Source organism: Coenobita brevimanus, chromosome 111, assembly GCF_032717465.1.
Source record: "Coenobita brevimanus isolate Jiangsu-jjx chromosome 111, ASM3271746v2, whole genome shotgun sequence".
NCBI lineage: Eukaryota > Metazoa > Arthropoda > Malacostraca > Decapoda > Coenobitidae > Coenobita > Coenobita brevimanus.
This window is the reverse complement of record NC_137064.1, coordinates 31,692,971-31,712,977: the sequence shown is the minus strand read 5'-3', so window position 1 is coordinate 31,712,977 and position 20,007 is coordinate 31,692,971.

The window sequence follows — 20,007 nt, the reverse complement described above, 5'->3', positions numbered from 1 at the left end:
TACAAAATGTTAGCAATTCCTAAGATTCGGAGAATGATGTAGAAAATAAAATCGGTGCCAGTATTTGTACGAGAAAAAAAATTGTATCTAATTAATGAGAAAAGAGGTAATATTGGTTCATACAAAAATGCTTAAATTCGTACAATTATCCTTTCAGCATAGATCATACCCTCATTGAATGTGCAGATTAACTGTTAAGCATACCTGTCTAGTCTGTCTGGTTTTCGTAAATGAATTGTACTGCTGTTCCACCTAGGCCCATAAATTGTTTTTATCTGTTGGTTTTAGAACACCTTCAAGATGAGTTTGGCTGTACGCTTAAGATTTCCGACTAAAGTATTTTACCATTTCATGAAAATTAAAGTCATCAAAATGAAAGTACAATACCTGCGAAATCAATAGATAATATATAAAAGACACGTTCCTTGCTTCATCAAATGTGCAAGGCATATTGTGGTAGCTCGGATAATTTTCTCGTTAGGGTACCCAGCTGTCAGTTATATTATTGTTAAACTTTATAACCTTTCCTGTACGGAAAACATTGGTGGCAAGAGATCTTAATTTTACGTGTATGATGTAAGAGAAACTTAACTGCTGGATGAACGTATGTAGCACGTCATGATCAGACATGGCTAAGGAATGCTGTTGCATCCCATCAGTATGTCAAGATACGACTAATTTCCTCGAATGTCAACCTCAGCGACTTTGTATCAGTAACGGAAATGTCCCTTGGTCAACAGATCATTGACCGTGTTGAGTACATTGAGGCTGCTTGTTTGCATCCTTGCACCTGGAACACCACGGTCGGGTATTATTTGTCTACATCTCATTTCTCATGGATGTGCTCACTCCTTTCTACATCTCATTTCTCATGGATGTGCTCACTCCTTTCTACATCTCATTTCTCATGGATGTGCTCACTCCTTTCTACATCTCATTTCTCATGGATGTGCTCACTCCTTTCTACATCTCATTTCTCATGGATGTGCTCACTTCTCGTTTGCACATCTCTTTCCTGTCACAACAGGATCTGCTTCTTTGAGTGGAGTAGTTACTATATCTTCTGGCTTTGCTGAAGGGCTCGTCTCGTAATAGGAGGTTTGTCACCTATAGTGAACATGAACTCAAAGGATAATACTGGAGAGATCTACATTAGACTGTACTGTATCCCAATGCTCGTCGCCCAGTGGCACTGCCCTGATCTAGTCTGCTGGCTTCTGTACCTCCTCCTACGGGTCCACAGGTGCCGCCATTGTTAACCACGTTGCCATTGGATGGCTGGGATCCTGGGAATTGGCCAGAACTAAAATAGTCTTTTGGGGTCTCCACCAACCCTGCTTTATCAGTGGAGATTGTGCTTCATGTTGTTCATCTTTCCAAGTTGGGATCTGCTCCAGCTGCATGTCTCATCCATTTGGTCTCCCTCATGAGACTGCATCCACACCAATAAGGATTATCTTTCCGAGATAATTGCTCCCACCTCTGGCCTCAACTAGAGAGGGAAATCCACGCACTCAAGAGACTTGAGCAAAATGAATGATTTCCTCCCTTTTTCATCAAGTATGCTTTCCTTTACATACCGCACACTCAAAATCAGCACTATTCTGCAGCCTACCACTGATACATATCTCATACATCCACTTATTACGAACACTGCACAAATGGAGCTTTTCCTCGTACCGTACATCCTTTTGATAAACTGTACATGGCTACACGCTTCTTGCAGTACTGCTATCTGCCCAAGATGCTACTTTTGTTTTATCTATGCTTAACGTTTTGTACCCCCTTCCATCTCTCTGACTAAATTTTTCCTCTTCTGCCCTCACTGCCCACAGTGAACACTAAATCATCAGCAAACAACACCTCTCATGGGAGTCCAATTCTGAAATCACTGAAGAACAATAAGTTTTATGCATGGTGCTTCTGTTTGGAAATTCAGAGTTATATTCAGTGCGGCTTGAAAATAAACAAGAAATTTGTAAGTTTCACAGTAAGTAAAGCAGAAAAATGCTAAAATCTTACTGGTACTTTTAAACTGAGTATTAAATTGGTGATGTGAAAATATTAGTGTTCCACTTGTGTAGAAGTAAGTGTAAGTATGGTAGTCTTCTGGAAAATCAGTTTTATGCTAGAAAATAAGAGTAAATGTAAGAGCAGACTTGAAAATGCCGGTGCATATATGTGTATAGGAACAGCAAGGAAAATGCAGTTGAGTTCATATTACCGATGAAAATACATTACAGTAAAAATAAACCAATTAAAAAGTGCTTCCCTGAAAAATCAGTTTTATGCTAGAAAAGAGTAAATATAAGAGCAGACTTGAAAATGCCAGTTCGTATGCGCATGGGAACTGCAAGGAAAATGCAGTCGAGTTCAAAGTAAGGATGATAATTCATTACGGTGAATATAATTATTAAAATATATATACAGTATTTAGGAGCAGACTTGAAAAATCCCGTGCATATATGTGTATGGGAACTGCAAGGAAAATGCAGTTGAGTTCAAAGTAATGATGAAAATACATTAGGTATAAATACTTATTAAAAAATTTATACAATATTTCGTCAGACTAACCAAGCAACATTGGTAGATAATTCATATTTCCTCTAAGTACAAGAACTCATATACTGTACATATTTTCAACCAAGCTCATATACTCGTATAATACTTGTACATAAATACATTCTGAATGCAGCAAACAACTCATACACAAAACCTCCATTGGGGGGGGGGGGAGAATACTTCCCCAGTATCCCTGCTTGCAAGAGACGACTAAAAGGGTCCTTTTTGCCTTCCATCTTTCCTTACTGTCCTCTTATTCTGTCCTACCTCTCTTCTTGACATTTCCGTGTTTCTTCCGGCCTTTATTTTCCCTCTGCTATCAGGTTGGACATTTTGGTTTCATGGCATGAATAGCCTACGATCTTATCATTGGCATTGCATAACCTTCACCTAATCTTAAAAAAAAAAAAAAAAACATTACTTTCTGATTTTTTTCTGCCGTGTCCTCCCTACTCTTTACTATACCTTCAAATCATAACATAGTGTCATGCGGTCATTGCTATCAGTTGGATTTCATTCACTTGTACACAGTACATGAATATCTCCTGAAATTACAATAAGCATCACATGCATATTTCCTCTGACTACACCCAACACTCGTAAATATTTCTAACTACACTAACAATCATAATTAAATGTATCCCCCAACCATGCCAAGCAGCTCCCATATAACGTTTCTAATTACACTAAACATCATTCATGCTTAAATATTTTTTAACTACACCAAACAGCACTCGCAGTTCCTATAGCTACACCAAACACTCATATACAATCATCAAAACTACACCAACAACATTCATACTTAAATGTATCCTCTATGCCAAATAACACTCTTTCATAAGATTTCTTCTAATTACACTAAACACCATTCATGCATAAACATTTCTTCTATGCCAAACAACACTCATAGTCGTACACAATTCTTGCAACTACGCTAAATACTCGTACATAATATTTTTTCATATTACACTATATACGCTTCCATACGTTAGAGTTCATGCAGCTACCATTTTCCATGCTCCCTTCCCTATTTCTTATCACTGCTTTCAGAGAACGAGCAACTTTTCCTCCCTGTCGTTCTGTTTCAAGCATTCCATCCTCTAAACTTCCATTCTTAGTCATGACACTACCTAGTATTTAAATGTTCTCATTTTCCATTTCTTCACCATCCAACCTTACTGTGCATTCAGTGGCGTCATTTCTCTCGAAGACCACGACTTTACTTTTCCTAATATTCACCTATTCCGTTTCTTACACGCACTCTCAGACTCTCATCGAGCTTTGTAGCTCCCCTTCGTCTGTGCTTAATACAGTGCCATCTGCAAACAACATGACAGGAAGTTTCCAAACGCTTCCCTCTCTCATTAGGGCTGCCCCAACATCCAGTTCCCTACCTTGTATCTGTCTTATAACCCCCAATCATATGCAAATAGAACAACCATGAAAACATGACACACCCCTGTTTCAATCCAACATTCAGATAGAAAACACTCAGTTCACTATCCACACACACTACAGCCTTAGCACCCTCATACATACTCTTCACTGGATTCTGCGGCTTCCTATTTACTCCATATTCCTTGTCTATCCACTCTGTTGTATGCTTTCCCCAAATCCATGAAGGCCGCATAAAACTTCTTCCCCGTCTCTGGAAACTTTTCCACTAAAGACCTTAGGATGAATATCTGATCTGCAGTCACTTCCCTGTTCTTCTCCAACTAATTCGTCTGTTATTTCCCTAACTTGATCAATAACTATCCTGCCATATACGTTTCCAATTACACCAAGAAGACAAATGCTCCTATGATTACTACATACTTTTTTTCCCCCTTTTTCATTTGTACAGGGGAACTCGACATTCCTCCATATCCATTTTACTGCTATTTCTCCTCCGTGCGTCAGCATTTCACTACACACTCATCAGTTCTTGGGGTTTTCCCCACTAAAAGACACTTGTACATAAAGATTCCTCTTAACTTCACAAAACAACGCTTTAAAAATTTATAAGGGTGAAACAAGAGACTGGGATAAAAGAACACAGGAACAAAATGAATGAATGAATGCATGAGGTGAATTGAGGACTTGAGGTGAGGAAAAAGAAAAGTAGGAAAAGGATTGATAGTGATCGTGAACTGAAAGGATTATTAGGGCGAGAGAGAAAGAGCTGTGTATGGAGGAAAGGACAATAAATATTGGATAGGGAGATAGTGTTTAGACAGCAAGAATTTGTTGAGTGAAATGGATTGTTTGGGATATGGGATAAAAGACATGGTTAGGAGTGAGAATGGCAGGAAGAATGACTAGAAGTTTTGGCACAGTGGTTGGAATAGACTGACAAGTTTGTATTGAGTGAGTACTGGTGAGGGCGTGTGATGAATAGGGCACTAGAGAAGTTGTTATGCCAGGAGAAAGAAGATCTAGAATAATTGATATTAATGTCAGGAGAGACACTGGAATGATTGACATTTAATGTCACAAGAGAGACTAGAATGACTGAAATTGATGCCAGGTGAAGGAGAGAATGGAATGACTGAAATGATAAGAGATGCCGCTATTTAAATTTGTCCAGAGACTAGAATAATTGATACTGATGTCAAGAGAGAGTGAGAGACTATAGTGATTGAAACCAGGGCTGGGGTCAGTTCATTTTTGTCAGTTCAGTTCAGTTCCAACACAATAAAATTTTGAATTAATTCTAATTAAGTTGAATTCATTCCTAAAAAAAAAAAGAAATCTTCAATTTAGTTCATTATGGTCGATATTTCATTCACTTAAAATGTTTTCAGTTCAAAATCAGTTTTAACCTACGGAGGACCTTTAATCTGATGCAAAGAAATAAGAATGAGGTTTCAAGCTAACATCTTTATTTATTATCAGTCTGGCATACTGACAGGAACTGAGCTTGTAAATCTTAAGTACATTTATTTAAAACATGAATTATGCAGGAAATAGTTCCTCAAGTAAATGAAAATTAATATAAAGTTAACAGGTTACTGCACTAGATATATTTTTAACTTTTTTGTGATAGCAAACTATATTTTACTGTTTATTTGAGTATAATGTAAGTTAATTATTGTACAATAATGGTTTCGCGTATTACAGTATAAAATGTAATTTTATAAATTCAGTCATCAATTCATTGACATCAGTTCCAATTCAGTTCAGTTTTATTTTCACATTTTTCTCAATTCCAGTTCACATTTTTTTGTTTAATCAATTCAAATTCAGTTCATAATTGACCCCAGCCCTGATTGAAACTGATGTGTCAGGAGAGAAAGACTAGAATTACTGAAATTAATGTCAGAAGAAAGAGAGACTGGAGTGATTGGTCAACAGGTAATAGGGAAGGATTGATTGGAGAAGGATGAACGAAAGGTTGGAAGAGAGAACCAGGTATAGACTGTACAGTGTAAATAGAGAGCTGAAAGATGGCTGAGGAGCATCCCTCATCGGGGTGCAAAACCAGGTGGAAGGGGGTGGATTGGGTTTGGGTGCTGCTGCTGTGGGGTGAAAGTTCTCGGGTCGGGGGTCAGCAGGTTGGAGTGGGTTCTCGATTGTCCGCTTGTGGAAAGGGTCGTTCTGAGTACCGTGTAACCATTTGGGATAAATGGGAAAGGTTTGACTCCGACCCCGTGGAACCTGCGAGGTGGAAACCCCTTGGGTTGCTCACTCCTTTTTCCTGCTGTGATCCACCCTGAACTGATCTCCCAGTTGTTCTACTCCCCTTCTTAGGGTTTATCCTGAAGAAGGGCCCCAATGATTCCCCCCCTACTTTGGGTTTACCCTGAAGTAGGCTCCTGTACTTTAGGTTTACCCTGAAGTAGAGCTCCTTCGGCAGGTTGCCTGTCGAAGGATTGTTTAGTTGAGAGAAAGGGAACTTTCAGGATAGAAAAAGAGTATGGAAGATAGAGAAGATTGGTTGGTCTGATAGAAAAGTAATTGGGCAGAAGAGAGAGGAAGATATAGTCATAAGAATAGAGAAGGAGAGTATGGACGAAAGAGGTGGTCAGTTGAGAGAGGCTGTATTGGTCATGAGAGAACGTTTGGACAGGAAGGAATGAAAGGCATAGTTACAAGTGAAGACAGAAAGGACACATCAGGAGGAGAGATTCTAGGGAAAGATGCAAAGGATTGTTTTGGAGAATGAGACGGTGCAGGAATGTTTGCTAGGGAGACACGATGGGAAAAATTGATAGTGTTTGATGTGCAGAAGGATTTAGTTGCAAGAGATTAGGAGTTATTCATAAAAAAGGTCTGCAAGGATTGGGTACAGCATTGACTGGATTGGGCAAAGCGTGACTGAGAGAAAGATAGCGCGAAATCTGTGATATATAGCTTTAGAGACATAAGTTGCAGATTGTAGGCATAGTTTGTGAGACATTATTAAACAATGCCAGTTCACCCAGGTGTTGCAGGAGCCAAACCACGTAAAAGCTGATGTGGACAAACTAGTGACTAGAATGCAGAAATACATGTAAATGTTAGGATACATCGTATCGTGTCATTTAGAAAGGCTTCAACATGCTTGCATGTAGCGGCCTTGGTACCTAATGGCGACCTTCCACGCTGTTCGATCTCTGGCAGCCTCCCGGTTCAGTTCCTTATCCCTGCGGTCACACTATGGCCTCGTCCCAGGTCTTTTTTTGGTCTGCCTCTTGCAGCACTATTCCCTGCGTTCATACTTCTCGCTTTTCGCAAGCAATTGTCATCTGTCATCCTCTCCACATGCCAAAACAATCTCAATCTATTCCTATTCATCACAACACCAATACATTCTAGCCCGATCCTTCCTCAGCTCGTTAATCATAAACCTAGCCCTCCCAACCTCGCATTCAGAGACACTACACATCCATCTAATCATTGTCATTTCTGTACGTTTGAGCCTACAAGTATTCTTCTTTACTGCCCTGGTCTTATTGCCAGACAGCATTACACTCTTAACACAGGCTGCGTGCAAAGATCCCTGAGCACAGAGGGAGAGCCCTCTTAGTGCCAGGAGAAGCAACATCTCCCTGAACTTCCTCCAACCACTTCATACGCTTGCCACAGAGCTAGTTCCATGCCCTACTTCCAGCACATAACATGTCTTCCATATTACAGAGTCTTACACTCAAGAGGCTCACCAGCAAGATCAATAATTTCACACGTGACATCTCTAGACGCTTTCCCAACACACTGCACACACGAAATCAACATTATCTCATAGTCTACCCCTAACACCATTACATACTTTAATATGTACCCACTTATCCCAAATACTGCACAAGATGGAGTTACATAATTATAGAAAATGAGTGTAAATCAGTATAAATAGTGTAAGAAAGGAGCCGGTTGTGGTGTACTAAGTGTATATTTGGTGCCAGTATGTGCTGAAACATGTGTAAAATGAGAGTATAAATCAATATGAATACAATGTAAGTGTAAATCAGTATAAATAGTGTAAGAAAGGAGCCGGTTGTGGTGTACTAAGTGTATATTTGGTGCCAGTATGTGCTGAAACATGTGTAAAATGAGAGTATAAATCAATATGAATACAATGTAAAAAAAAAAAAATTTGCCCGTAATTATGCAGTATCTGTAGCTTCCATGTGCAGAACCAGGACATTGACCAGAAATGCAGAAAATATTTAAGCTTTAAGTGTTAATGAAGGCGAGTTACTGTCGGTGCATAGTGAAAGAATGTTCGACCCACATGTGCAAAAAGGATGAGAGAAAGAAGTTGAATTGTTGGTGCTACTGTATGAAAATTTAGTTTTACGTTAGCTCAGGCTAAAAGTAAACATTGATGTGAAAATTGTGGGGGGGGGGGAGTGAAAGTTCTACGCTGAATAAGGCTAGAAAATAAGCTGAAATATACATGCATCGTTAAGTAAATCTAAGAATGTAGCTTTCATGTACAGAACCTGGACATCGACCAGAAATGCACAAAATATGTAAGCATTAAGTGTAAATAGAGTTATTGTCAGGGTAACTATGGTCAAAGAAAGGGCCCATCTGTGCAAAAATATGTTGAAGTATAGGTGCTACTGTATAGTGTTGCGTCACCTCAAGCTAAAAGTAAACATCAAAGTGAAAATTATGCTAAATAATGCTGGAAAAATAAAATAACGTGAGTGAAATTTTTACATTAGAAAATAAGTTAGAATTTTAAGGCATGAAAATGCCAGTGTTCCACTTGCACTGAAATAAGCTCAAGGAAGGCGTTTCCGTGTGCAAATTCAGTGTTATGCTGTAGGTGGAGGGGGGGGGGGACGATAAAACCAATGAGTGTGTGAGAGGGATGAACTGCGAGGAAAATGCAGTTTACTTTGTAGTAAGGATGGTGTAGGTACATTACGGGAAAAATTAAGTCTTCAGTACATGAATATTTGCTGTAAGTACACCAGGTAACACTCATTAGTAAATGTGTCCTCTTAAGTAAAAAGAGACCAAGGTTAAGAATGAGAAGAGAGACTGGCATGAAGGAGAATACTAGAAAAATAAAATAAAATAAACGTAAGAGATGGATTGGCAATTAGCGATTTAGAGAGAGGAGTTGGGAAAATATTGTATTGGTGATCTGAAAGTTTTAGTAAAGACAGAGAGAAAGGTATATATGGAGGAAAGGACAGTGCTAGGGAGTATTTGGGAGATAAGAGATCAGATTGAGCACAGATGGATTGGGAGTGAGATTAATTTTGTACTGAATGTTTGAGAGCTAGGACAACAAATTAGCTAAGAGAGTGGCAACAAAGGAATGATTACTTGGGAGAAATTGAGTGGATTGCTGGATGGAAGAGGCAACAAAGGAATGATTACTTGGGAGAAATTGAGTGGATTGCTGGATGGAAGAGGCAACAAAGGAATGATTACTTGGGAGAAATTGAGTGGATTGCTGGATGGAAGAGGCAACAAAGGAATGATTACTTGGGAGAAATTGAGTGGATTGCTGGATGGAAGAGGGGATGACTCAAGAACGATTGTGTGAGAGTATGCGAAAGGAATGATGGATTGATAGATGAGAGAGGGTAATAACGCAGGAATGAATGTTTGAGAGTAAATGAGAGGATTTTTGTTAGATGGAAGAGAGTATTGACTAGCGAGTAAATGAGAGAAAGGATGTATTGGTTAGATGAAGGAGAGGATGAATGATTGGTAGAAAGTGAAAGGAATAAATTAGATTGGTTTAGTAGAAGAGAGGGTAATGATTGAGAAAAAGTGAGAGGGACGATGGATTGCTTAGATGGAAGGGAGGATTCTGTAAGAATTGGTTGACCAGTTTGTCTTGAGTGAAGATGGGAAAGGAATTTGTCAGTAGAGAATGTAAATTTTGTTATTTCACGGATGTAGATTTTGCTCTTTTACGAAGATACTAAATTAATTGGTTAGGAGATTGAATGGTTAATTGGAGAAGACGAATGAGTGGCTGACAGGGCTGGAGTCAATTCAATTAAATCCCAATTCAGAATAAAATTTGAATTAATCAGTTCCAATTCTATTCATTCATAAAAAAAAAAAAAAAATCTACAATTCCAGTTCAATTCATTATGGTCAATATTTCATTCAATTAAAATGTTTTCAGTTCAAAATCATTTTTAATGTACTCAGTACCATTAGCCTAACGGAAAGAAATAGTGAGGTTTCAAATTATTTTTAACTTTTTGTGATAGCAAACTGTATATTTTACTGTTTATTTGAGCATACTGTAAGTTAATTTATTGTACAGTAATGAATTCGCTTGTTACAGTATAAAATATCATTATATCAGTTCATTGATATCAATTCCAATTCAGTTCACTTAATTTTATTTTTATATTTTTCTCAGTCCAGTTTCCCCCCCCAAAAAAAAACAAAATAACTTGACTCCAGCCCTGGTGGCTGATGAAGGTTGATCCGGAGATGAATGGAGAGCTGAAAGCTGAGGAGCACCCCTCATCAGGTTGCAAAACCAAGGTAGAAGGGAGTGGCTTGGGTTCGGGTGCTTCTGCTGTGGGATGAAATTTCTCGGGTCGGGGATCAGCAGGTTGGAGTGGGTTCTCGATTGTCCGCTTGAGTGTAAGGAGTTGTTCTGAGTACCGTGTTACCAATAGGGATGCACGGAAAAGGGACGGCTCTGACCCCGTGGAACCTGCGAGTTGGAAACCCTCTGGGTTGCTCACTCCACTTTCCTGTCGTGATCCACCCTGAACTGATCTCACAGTTGTTCAATCCCCCTTCTTTGGGTGTATCCCTAAGTAGGGTCCCAGTCGTTTTCCCCACTACTTCGGGTTTATTCTGAAGTAGACCCCTGTGCTTCAAGTTTACCCTGAAGCAGAGTTCCCTCAGCAGGTTCGATATTAACTGTTTAGTGGAGAGAAATAGGTTTAATTTGTCTTAATAGAGGAAAGTATGGAAAGTAGAGATGGTCGATTGAGAGGAATGATTGGTTGGATGAGGGAATAATTGAGCATGAGAACTGGAAGATACAGTCATGAAAAAAGAGAGGGAGGGTATGGAAAGTAAAGATGCCTGATTGGGAGAGGAAAAACTGGAAGGTAGGGTCATGTGAGAAGACTGGCAAGAGATAAGTCTGGAGGGAGAGTGATTGAAAAGGTCGTTTTTGAGGATGAGAAAGTGCTGGAAGAAATAGTAGGTAGACGATGAGAAAAATTGGCTGTGAGTGAAGTACAGAAGACAGTGGTTGTGAGAGAAGCGATCAGGTGAGATTTGAAGCTACGGTGAAAAGAGGACTGTAAGGAATGTTTAGGACAAATTGGACTTGTGCAAAGTTAGACTGAGAATGAGCTGCTATAGGATTAAAAAATTAGGCGGAAGTGTCGACTGAATGCAATGCTTGTGAGATAACAGATTTTAAAGTTAAGTGAAAAAAGACACTACCCAGGTGGTGCAGTTGACCAAACATGAAAGCTGATGTGGAAATGCGAAAAGCAGGAGTGACTAGAATGAAAAATGTTAGTGGAATAAGAATAGAAAAAGTGAATCAGTTTAAGTACAGTAAAGAAACCATTATGGGTTCAGTCAGTATATGTATGCTGCTGCTGTGTGGAAAAACTGAAACTGAGGTAAAATAAGGAAAACGAGTGTCGATGAGTATAAATATATTGTTAATAAAGAAGCCATAAGTGATGCATTACGTGTAGATGTGCTTCAAGATGCAGATCCTAGACCGACTAGGAATGTAGAAAATATGTGTTAAGTGTAAATAAAGAACAGTTATTGGCAAATGTAAATATATCACAAGAAAGGATCTACCAGTGCAGAAATAAAGTTTGAATATGATGCCTCCATATGGAAATTGCAATGTTAAAGGTAGAAACAAACGATGTAATGAAAGTATTAGGCTAAGTGAGGCTTGAAGACATGCTAAATTGAAAGTGTTTTGCTGATTGAGGCTAGAAAATAAACTGAAGTGTGTTGTGTTAAATAAGGCAAGACAAAAGGTTAGTGTGAGTTACATTAAAGCAGGTATCACTTGAGGACTCATGGACGGTGTGTGGAGAACAGAGTGAACGTCTAAACTCGGCCTTCCCTAGCTAGAATGCGAGTAAAAATGTGAGAAATGAAAATGCCTGTGTTTTATTGTGTAGAAATAAGTGTAAGGTTCTCCTCTTTGGAGGTTCGTGTTTTGTTAAGAAGTGAATAATGGTCGTGTGGGTAAACGAAAATATGGGGACCTCGAGTCGCACTCGACGCTAGTCTATATGCTTAAACAAAATGTGGAATCCACAGTTGTATGATGTCACATCTGTGATCTTGAAATGCCAAAATTGGTGAAAAGATGTGAAGCTCAAGAAGGTGTCTTTGCAATCGTTTTCTGTTACAGTACATCACAATTGTGACTATACCGACAAATTGTGCAATCCACTTAAGAAGTGTGCTAGTTGCAAAGTATGTGAAATGCCACATTATTTGTTTGAGCATGCCGCTATAAGAGGCAGATCTGAAAATGCCACTTTATTTTATTGGAAACTGCAGGGACAATGCAGTTGAGTTTGTGGGAGTGGAATCCACTTGCGGAGTGTGCCCGTTGCACAGTATAATGGAATGCCACAACAGTTGAACATGCCACCAAAAGAGACATCGGAAAATACCTCTTTCGTTGCTTGGGAACTGCAGGGAAAATGTAGATGAGTTCGTCGCAGTGATGATTTTAAATATGTTAAAGTAATTATTGGTACATAGCCTAGATATTTCCTCTAATTAACCAAAATAAGTCGCATATAAATATTTCCTCCTACCAAAATAACAGGCACACAAATATTTCCTCAAATATCCACCTCAATCCTATATCATTGAATATGTTAATATATCTTGGAAAGATTACATTACATCTCTTGCAAATTCTTGGCCAACTCTTTGCCTTCTTTATCCCTGTACAGTTGTAGACTATATCTTTTTTTTACCTACAGCCAGACGCCATAATCCCGTGGTCTTTGAGTTAGTTGGTTTACGGGAAGGGGCTAGCCCTCTGCCCGTGTATAATGTATGACACTCATGTGGGGGGAGGCTCCTCTCAACTAGGTGGAGTCAAAGGCTTGTCGTTTCATTAACTCTCCTCCTTTTACTGGCTCCCTTCAACTTCTCTTCACCACTCTATTGCATCGCCTTTCTATCGCTACTGCACTGTTCATTGTTTCTCCATTGGACTGTCTGTCTGCATCCCTCCATTACTATGGTGGGCATGTAGCACCCGTCTAGCAGCAAATTCTCATCCCTTTTCTGTCCAGTTTTCTAATGCAAGAGTTCAACTGTTGTCCCCAATCCTTCATAACAGGTCAGCTTTGGGACTGTCTTCCTCTGTCTGAATTTCATACTGCCTCTGATCACCAGTCTTTTAAATGCAATGCCTAGGCATCTCGAAATGAACGAATCGAATTTGGCGTCTTCCCCCCCCCCCATTTTTTTTTTTTTTTTTTTTTTTTTTTTTTTTTTTTTTTTTTTTGAAAGAGCAGTCTTGCGGGCTTTTGACCTTTGGTTCCATCCTTGCATAACAAAAAAGGAGGGTGGGAGAAGCACATACATAATATTTCCTCTATTTCACTCGGCATTCGTAAAAATTAACAATGGAGACATAAAAGACGGAGTGAGGATTGGAAGTGTAGAAAGAGAAAAGTGGGGGAAGGATTGAGAGTGATTGAATTGGAAGGATTAGAAGATAGACCAGGCTAAGCAGGCGGTGGTTGAAGGTGAGAAGAATTTTCGTGGATTGGTTGATAGCTAGGACAAGACATTGGTTACGATAGAGGATGACGATAGCAATAATTGCTTGGGAGAATGTGAGAGGAAGGATGGAATGGTTAGGTAGACAAGAGGATTATGACAAATGATTGGTAAAAAGTGACAAGAAGGAAGGATGGATTGGTTAGATGTAAGAGGATAATGACTCCGGAATGAATGTTTAAGCAGAAGTATAGATAGAGGATAATGACATGGTTAGGAAAAAGTGAGAGGAAGGATGAATTGGTTAGATAGAGGATTGTGACAAATGATTGTTTGGAAGAAAATGAAAGAAGGATGGATTGGTTAGATGGAAGAGAGGATAATGATTCGAGAGTAATTGTTTAAGAAGGATAGATTGAAGAGAGGATAATGACTCGGTTATGATTAGGAAAAAGTGAGAGGAATGATGGATTGCTTAGATGGAGGAGAGGATTCCGTAAGAATTAATTGACCAAAAAATTCAGGCAATAAGTAATTTGAATGGTAGGTTGGTGTCCTGAGTGAGGATAGAAAAGGAATTGAATAGTAGTGTGCAGGTGTTGGTATTTCAGGAAAACTAATTAACTGGTTAGGAGACAGGCTGGAGGATGATTAATTTGAAGTAACAAGTAATTTGAATGCAAGGAGTGGTAGATAGGTTTGGCTTAATTAAGGATAGGAAAGGAATTGGGCAGTAGAGTGTAGATAGTTTAATTCCTGGAAGAGACTGCATTGATTGGTTAGGCGACAGACAGGAGAATGATTAATTGGAAAAGATGAACGAATGGTCGAAAAAGAAGATTGATTAGTATATAAATAGAGTGCTGAAAGATGGCTAAGGAGTGCCCCTCGTCAGGGTGCAAAACTAAGGTACAAGGGGGTGGATTGGGGTCGGGTGGTGCTACTGTGTGATGAAAGTTCTCGGGTTGGTAATCAGCAGGTTGGAGTGGGTTCTCGATTGTTTGCTTGAGTGTGAGGGACCGTTCTGAGTACCATGCAACCAATAGGGATACACGGAAAAAGTTCGGCTCTGACCCCGTGGAACCTGCGAGGTGGAAACCCCTTGGGTTGCTCACTCCTCTTTCCTGCTGTCATCGACCCTGAACTTGATCTCCCAGTTGTTATCCCCTTCTTTGGGTTTATCCTGAAGTTGGGTCCCACCGTTTCCTTCACCTGTTTCGGGCTTACCCGTAAGTGGAGTCCTCTTGGTAGGTTAGGAATGAAAGACAAGAATTTGCAGGAGAGATGTGATGATGTGGATGGTAGAGAGAATTGAGTAAGATTGCTGAAGAAAGGATAGGTTTGTTCAGGAGAGACTGGAAGATGTAGTTAGAACATTGGCAAAGTATGGATTTGGATGGAGAGAAAGATGGTAAGCATTGTTTTTGGAGGATGCAGAACGAATTTATTGGATGAAAAGATGGAAAAAAAAAAGTAACGGTTTGGTTATGAGAAAGAAGAAATGACTGGCTAAGAGTGACAAAGTTATGGTTGGAAGAGAACTGTGCAAAGAATAGTGAGCAAAGGTTGGTTGAATTAAATCAGAGCAATGATGGATTTAGAGGATGAAAGAGGACTGGAAATGGAATTGAGATGCATTGGTCGCAAGTGATCGTACTAGGTGAGGATTAATTGAGAGTGAGAAGACGGGTTTATTGGTTTACGAGATGATGAATGTAGTGGTTGATAGACTGGAGCAGTATTTGACAGGAAAAGAGTGAGGAAGGATTGGTCAGGTACACACACTGGGCCATCACCATCCATCAATTCATGATCATGTGGCAGCGTTTCCTAATTATGATGCGTGTGGTGGACGTGTTTCTGCTGTTGTATTTTGTTCTAGGGTGATCTGAACGTGAACCCAGGGGGCTGCAAAGCAGAGAGCAGCATGGCAGCCGCAGCAACCAGATGAACCAGCAGCACCAGAATGTTAGTGGACTCCCCCCCGTCACCCCAAGGTCATCTGGATTTGGTTGAAATGGAAAGAATTTACACTTACGTGGTGAGTAATAGCGGAAAACAGTTGGTACCTTAGAAAGGAGGATATTTTAATGTTGGACATGGAAATGTTACTGCTGTCAAATGTAAGGAAGTGAAAATTGGGCAGAGGTACTGTACTGTATATCAGGAGAGATTAGTTTGGAGGCATTTGTCTTGGTTATCTTGTTGGGAGGATTCCCTGGAGTAAAGCATTTGAGATAAAGGATAATTTGGAGTACTTGTGGTAATTGATTTAATCCCAAATAGTCATAATTTCACAGATTGGGTGGATGGAATTTGCCACGCAGAAACTCTCTAACCAGAGGAAACAACTTGAAGAGGCTGGTGGGTGAGAGGATACTGTTACCATTTGATTGTCACCTTCAGCCATACAGGGGAAACATTACCAGTTATCCCAAGTGAGTAATGTTTGTTTCTGTCCACATAACTAACAAAAGGACACCTGGTGGACCTACAGAAGGTGTTGCAACTGAATGAGACACATGAAGTTCAAGTCTGAGTTTGTTGGAATTAATTTTTCACAATATGTTGCTCAGGTGCTTGTGGCTTGGTCATCCTTGCCTTGAATATCTCGAATGAGCAGCTTAGCTTGGAATTAACTGCCTGTTTAATGTTGCTCAGGTGCTTCTGGCTGGTAGCCTTGCCTTGAAAGTAACACCCTTGGGTGCAACCCCCCCCTCCCCCTTACTGTATATATATATATATATATATATATATATAAGCAGCAGAGTATGGGATGATTTGATACTAATAAATTTGGTATAAAGCAGAATTTGACATTTTATAAGTGAATTATCCATATATATCTATCTATATAGACAGATAGATATGCTATGTAAAGATAAATATTGTTTCTTTAAAACAATATGTGCATGGGATGTAAATATAGACGATGGGCATTATTTGGAAGCTAGGTATGCTATGCACTACTCGAACTGTCTCTCTTAAATAGCATCAAGTCCTTGAGAAACACTTGTCAGATGTATGCATTACCTTTGGTAAATTAATGTTACCTCAATGACTACTTTAAATAATGTTGACCATGTCAATAACTCGACGCATGTTTTACTTTGCTGGTCATCTGACCTTCATTATTGGCTTACAAATTAGTTTTAAAACAGTATTGTTATCAGCAATAAATCTGCTATACTGGTATAAAATGTTTTATGTATACTGATATAATCATTTGATCTCGATTTAATGTCACCTCCCAAACGAGACCCCGCCCTCTCCCCCCAAACCACCACTCACGGCAGCTCTGAGTCTTCCACCACTCAGAACACGAACAAGCATTTCTTACTTTATGTTACGAGATAAATTCATGTTCTCGAGGGCACACACTTTTTATTTTTCACCATACGTGCGTTCGGGTGGCCGCTGCCAGTTTTGGTAATTCGCAACCTTGGCCATGGATGGTCCTTGCATATCTCAATGACTTTGTAATGACATCCATTAACATAACATTTTCATGGCAGTCAATCCAGACTGATCTTACTAGGGTCTTGATTACCTTCAGCATTTGTGTGTGCCTTATTAAATCCGGTAAGCAACTGCCGTATTGAAATAAATGTCGCACAGACTATGATATACAGTGTAATTGTAAGTTATTGATCATGGGGGGGGGGGAGTAAAGCACACACCCACACAAAGACTTGTCTCATCATTGCATCCTATCCCCCAGTCCCCTCCATCTTACTCCCTTTTGACTGCGCCATCTGTTGGATCACGCATGATCCAGATGCTTCACCGGCACTGTGTCAGTGGCTTCGGGTTTAGTATAGCGTAAGGCGAGGGGCGTCAGTTTTGTCGGGCACTGTACATTGCTTACATACCTCTAGTAAAGGAGACTATGGTGTTGGTATGGATGTGTTAGAAAACACCGAGAAACTCTGAGATGGGTTTGCCGTGTGGAAAGGGAGGTGAATGAGAGTTTGACAAGGAACGTGTTAGTGAGGTTGAGGGGGGAGGGGGATACTGAGGATGAGGTGGAAAGGTATTCAAGAGAGTGGGGTGTGAGTTGGAGAGATGGTAATCAGATGGCAGAAGACGGGTGAGGTGGAGGTGATTTTGTGATAGTTCCTCATGCGATTTGGGCATTTGTAGATAAATATAGATTAGTTTTATTTACTAAGTCCTGCTTGTTCACAGGTGCTCTACTGATGGAAACTTGAAAAGAAGCATATAATCTGGTTGCTGGAACTGCTTCAAAGTACAAGCTTCCGTGCAGAAAACCTGCCTGCTGCATGCAAGGAATGCCTTATGAATACGAAGGTGGGAAGATATTTAGAAAAATCTCTGGAAACAGCCACTTTAACAGAAAGTTGGTATTTTATGGGAAACACACCTTAATATGCACTTACGGACACGAGTCCTGAGAGGAGAGACTAGTTTGAACAGAGTGGGATAAGAAGTTTTTCGTGGGTTCTGTGGTAGCTATGGACAAAACTGTGGCTCTGTGTCCTTTCCTTTGCATTCCTTCAAGACTAGCACAATATCCTCCTGTAGCATTAATAAATTATTAGAATTGCTTTTAGGATGAAGTAATCGCAGTGTGAAAAGACTGGGAAAGATTGTGGCTGAATTGAATCGGGAATGGAAGATTTAGTACTGGAGAAAGTGAAATTTGATTTTAAAATTAGAAAATGTAATTGCCATAACCAATATTTGAAGCCTTGTTTTGTGTTACCAGTTTTAATTATTGTTTATTATTGATGACTGGTACCATTCTACTGTTGTATTAATAAATTATTAGAACTGCATTCAGGATGGATCAATGGCAATTTTAGGCGAAGTTAATGTAAAAAAGTGGGAAGGAGTGTGGTTGAATTGGGTAGGGAATGGAAATTTTGGTACTGGCGAAAGTGAGATTTGATTTCTGTAAAATGGTGTAATGCTTTAGGATATGTATTTGCCATAAACGATATTTCAAGCCTTGTTTTGTGTTATCAGTTTTAATTATAGATGTGTAAGTGCGGAAGATTCTTCAGTGATAACATGACCTAACATTTGTACTTGAAGCACTTGCAATATAATGCTTTGGTAATGGTAAGGTAGACAGTAGTACTGAATTTAAGATTTTTGTCTTACATTTGGCTTCATTGGCTAAAAACTTATTCAAGAGTAGCATTTTCTGTGCTGTTAGTTGACTGGCTCTTAGCCAGATATTTGACACCATTTATTAATGAAACGATCATTGAAAAGTCTGTTGGACCTGTTTCTTGCAAGCTAAAATATTTGTTTAGATTAATGTGTATTTTGTAAATAATGATATATATGTATGTATAAACCACATCATTCCAGACCTAAGGGATTTCTTGTAGGTGAGTGTTAATGTCTAACTTCAACCATCAGAAAGGTAATATCTAATTTTAGTCATTGTGTGATATAAATGGGTTTTGATGGAGCGGGTTGAGGGAATTGTAACCCATTCAGACTTGAGAGCTCTTGTCCCATCCATCCATTGCCAGACGCCATGTATCCCAAACGGGGTGGCCAAGGGCTTAGAGTTAATTGTTTTACAGGGAGGGGCACTAATCCTCCACCAACCCCACTTGAGAGCTCTTGTACTTGAATGAAATAATGTAGTAGACTGAATAAGGTGACAAGGAACAATCAGTTTGAGTGGGAAATGTTAATGTTGTATAGGGTAGCTTTTAGCATTATGTAAGTACGACCGTATAAATACAACTAGATTCTAAAAGCTTATGATGGTGTTTGGAAAATACTGACTGCAATACCGTCAGATGTTTTTTCATGTGATTATTATGTCACTGCTTTATTAAAATAGATGATGGTTGGCTGCAAGGAGAGATGAGGTGGTTTTATGTGTCCACTGTGTTTGTGCAAATATTTACTATATGAATATGTACAAAATTTTGAAAATATATACAGTACATGTCATGATGAATTGCGTACATCTGCCCATTTTATTAACTGAAGTGATTGATATTGAAGAGGCAAAGATACTACTATAGTCACAGCGCACGACTCAGGTTGTCATTATCGTACCCTGGCAACCTGTCATTCAAAAGTGCGTCCGATTTCTTTTATACGCGAATCATATTATTATGCATGAATATATTATACACGAATACCTGTATTATTATCCACGAATCACATGCGTCTCATTATACACGAAATCAGACACACTTCTGAATGGCAATTTGCCAGGGGACGATAATAACCTCAGAGTCGCGCGCCGCAACTATACTTTTGCAAAATTAAATTATGGTTGGTGTTGAACTGTAGAATAGATGAAACCTTCCT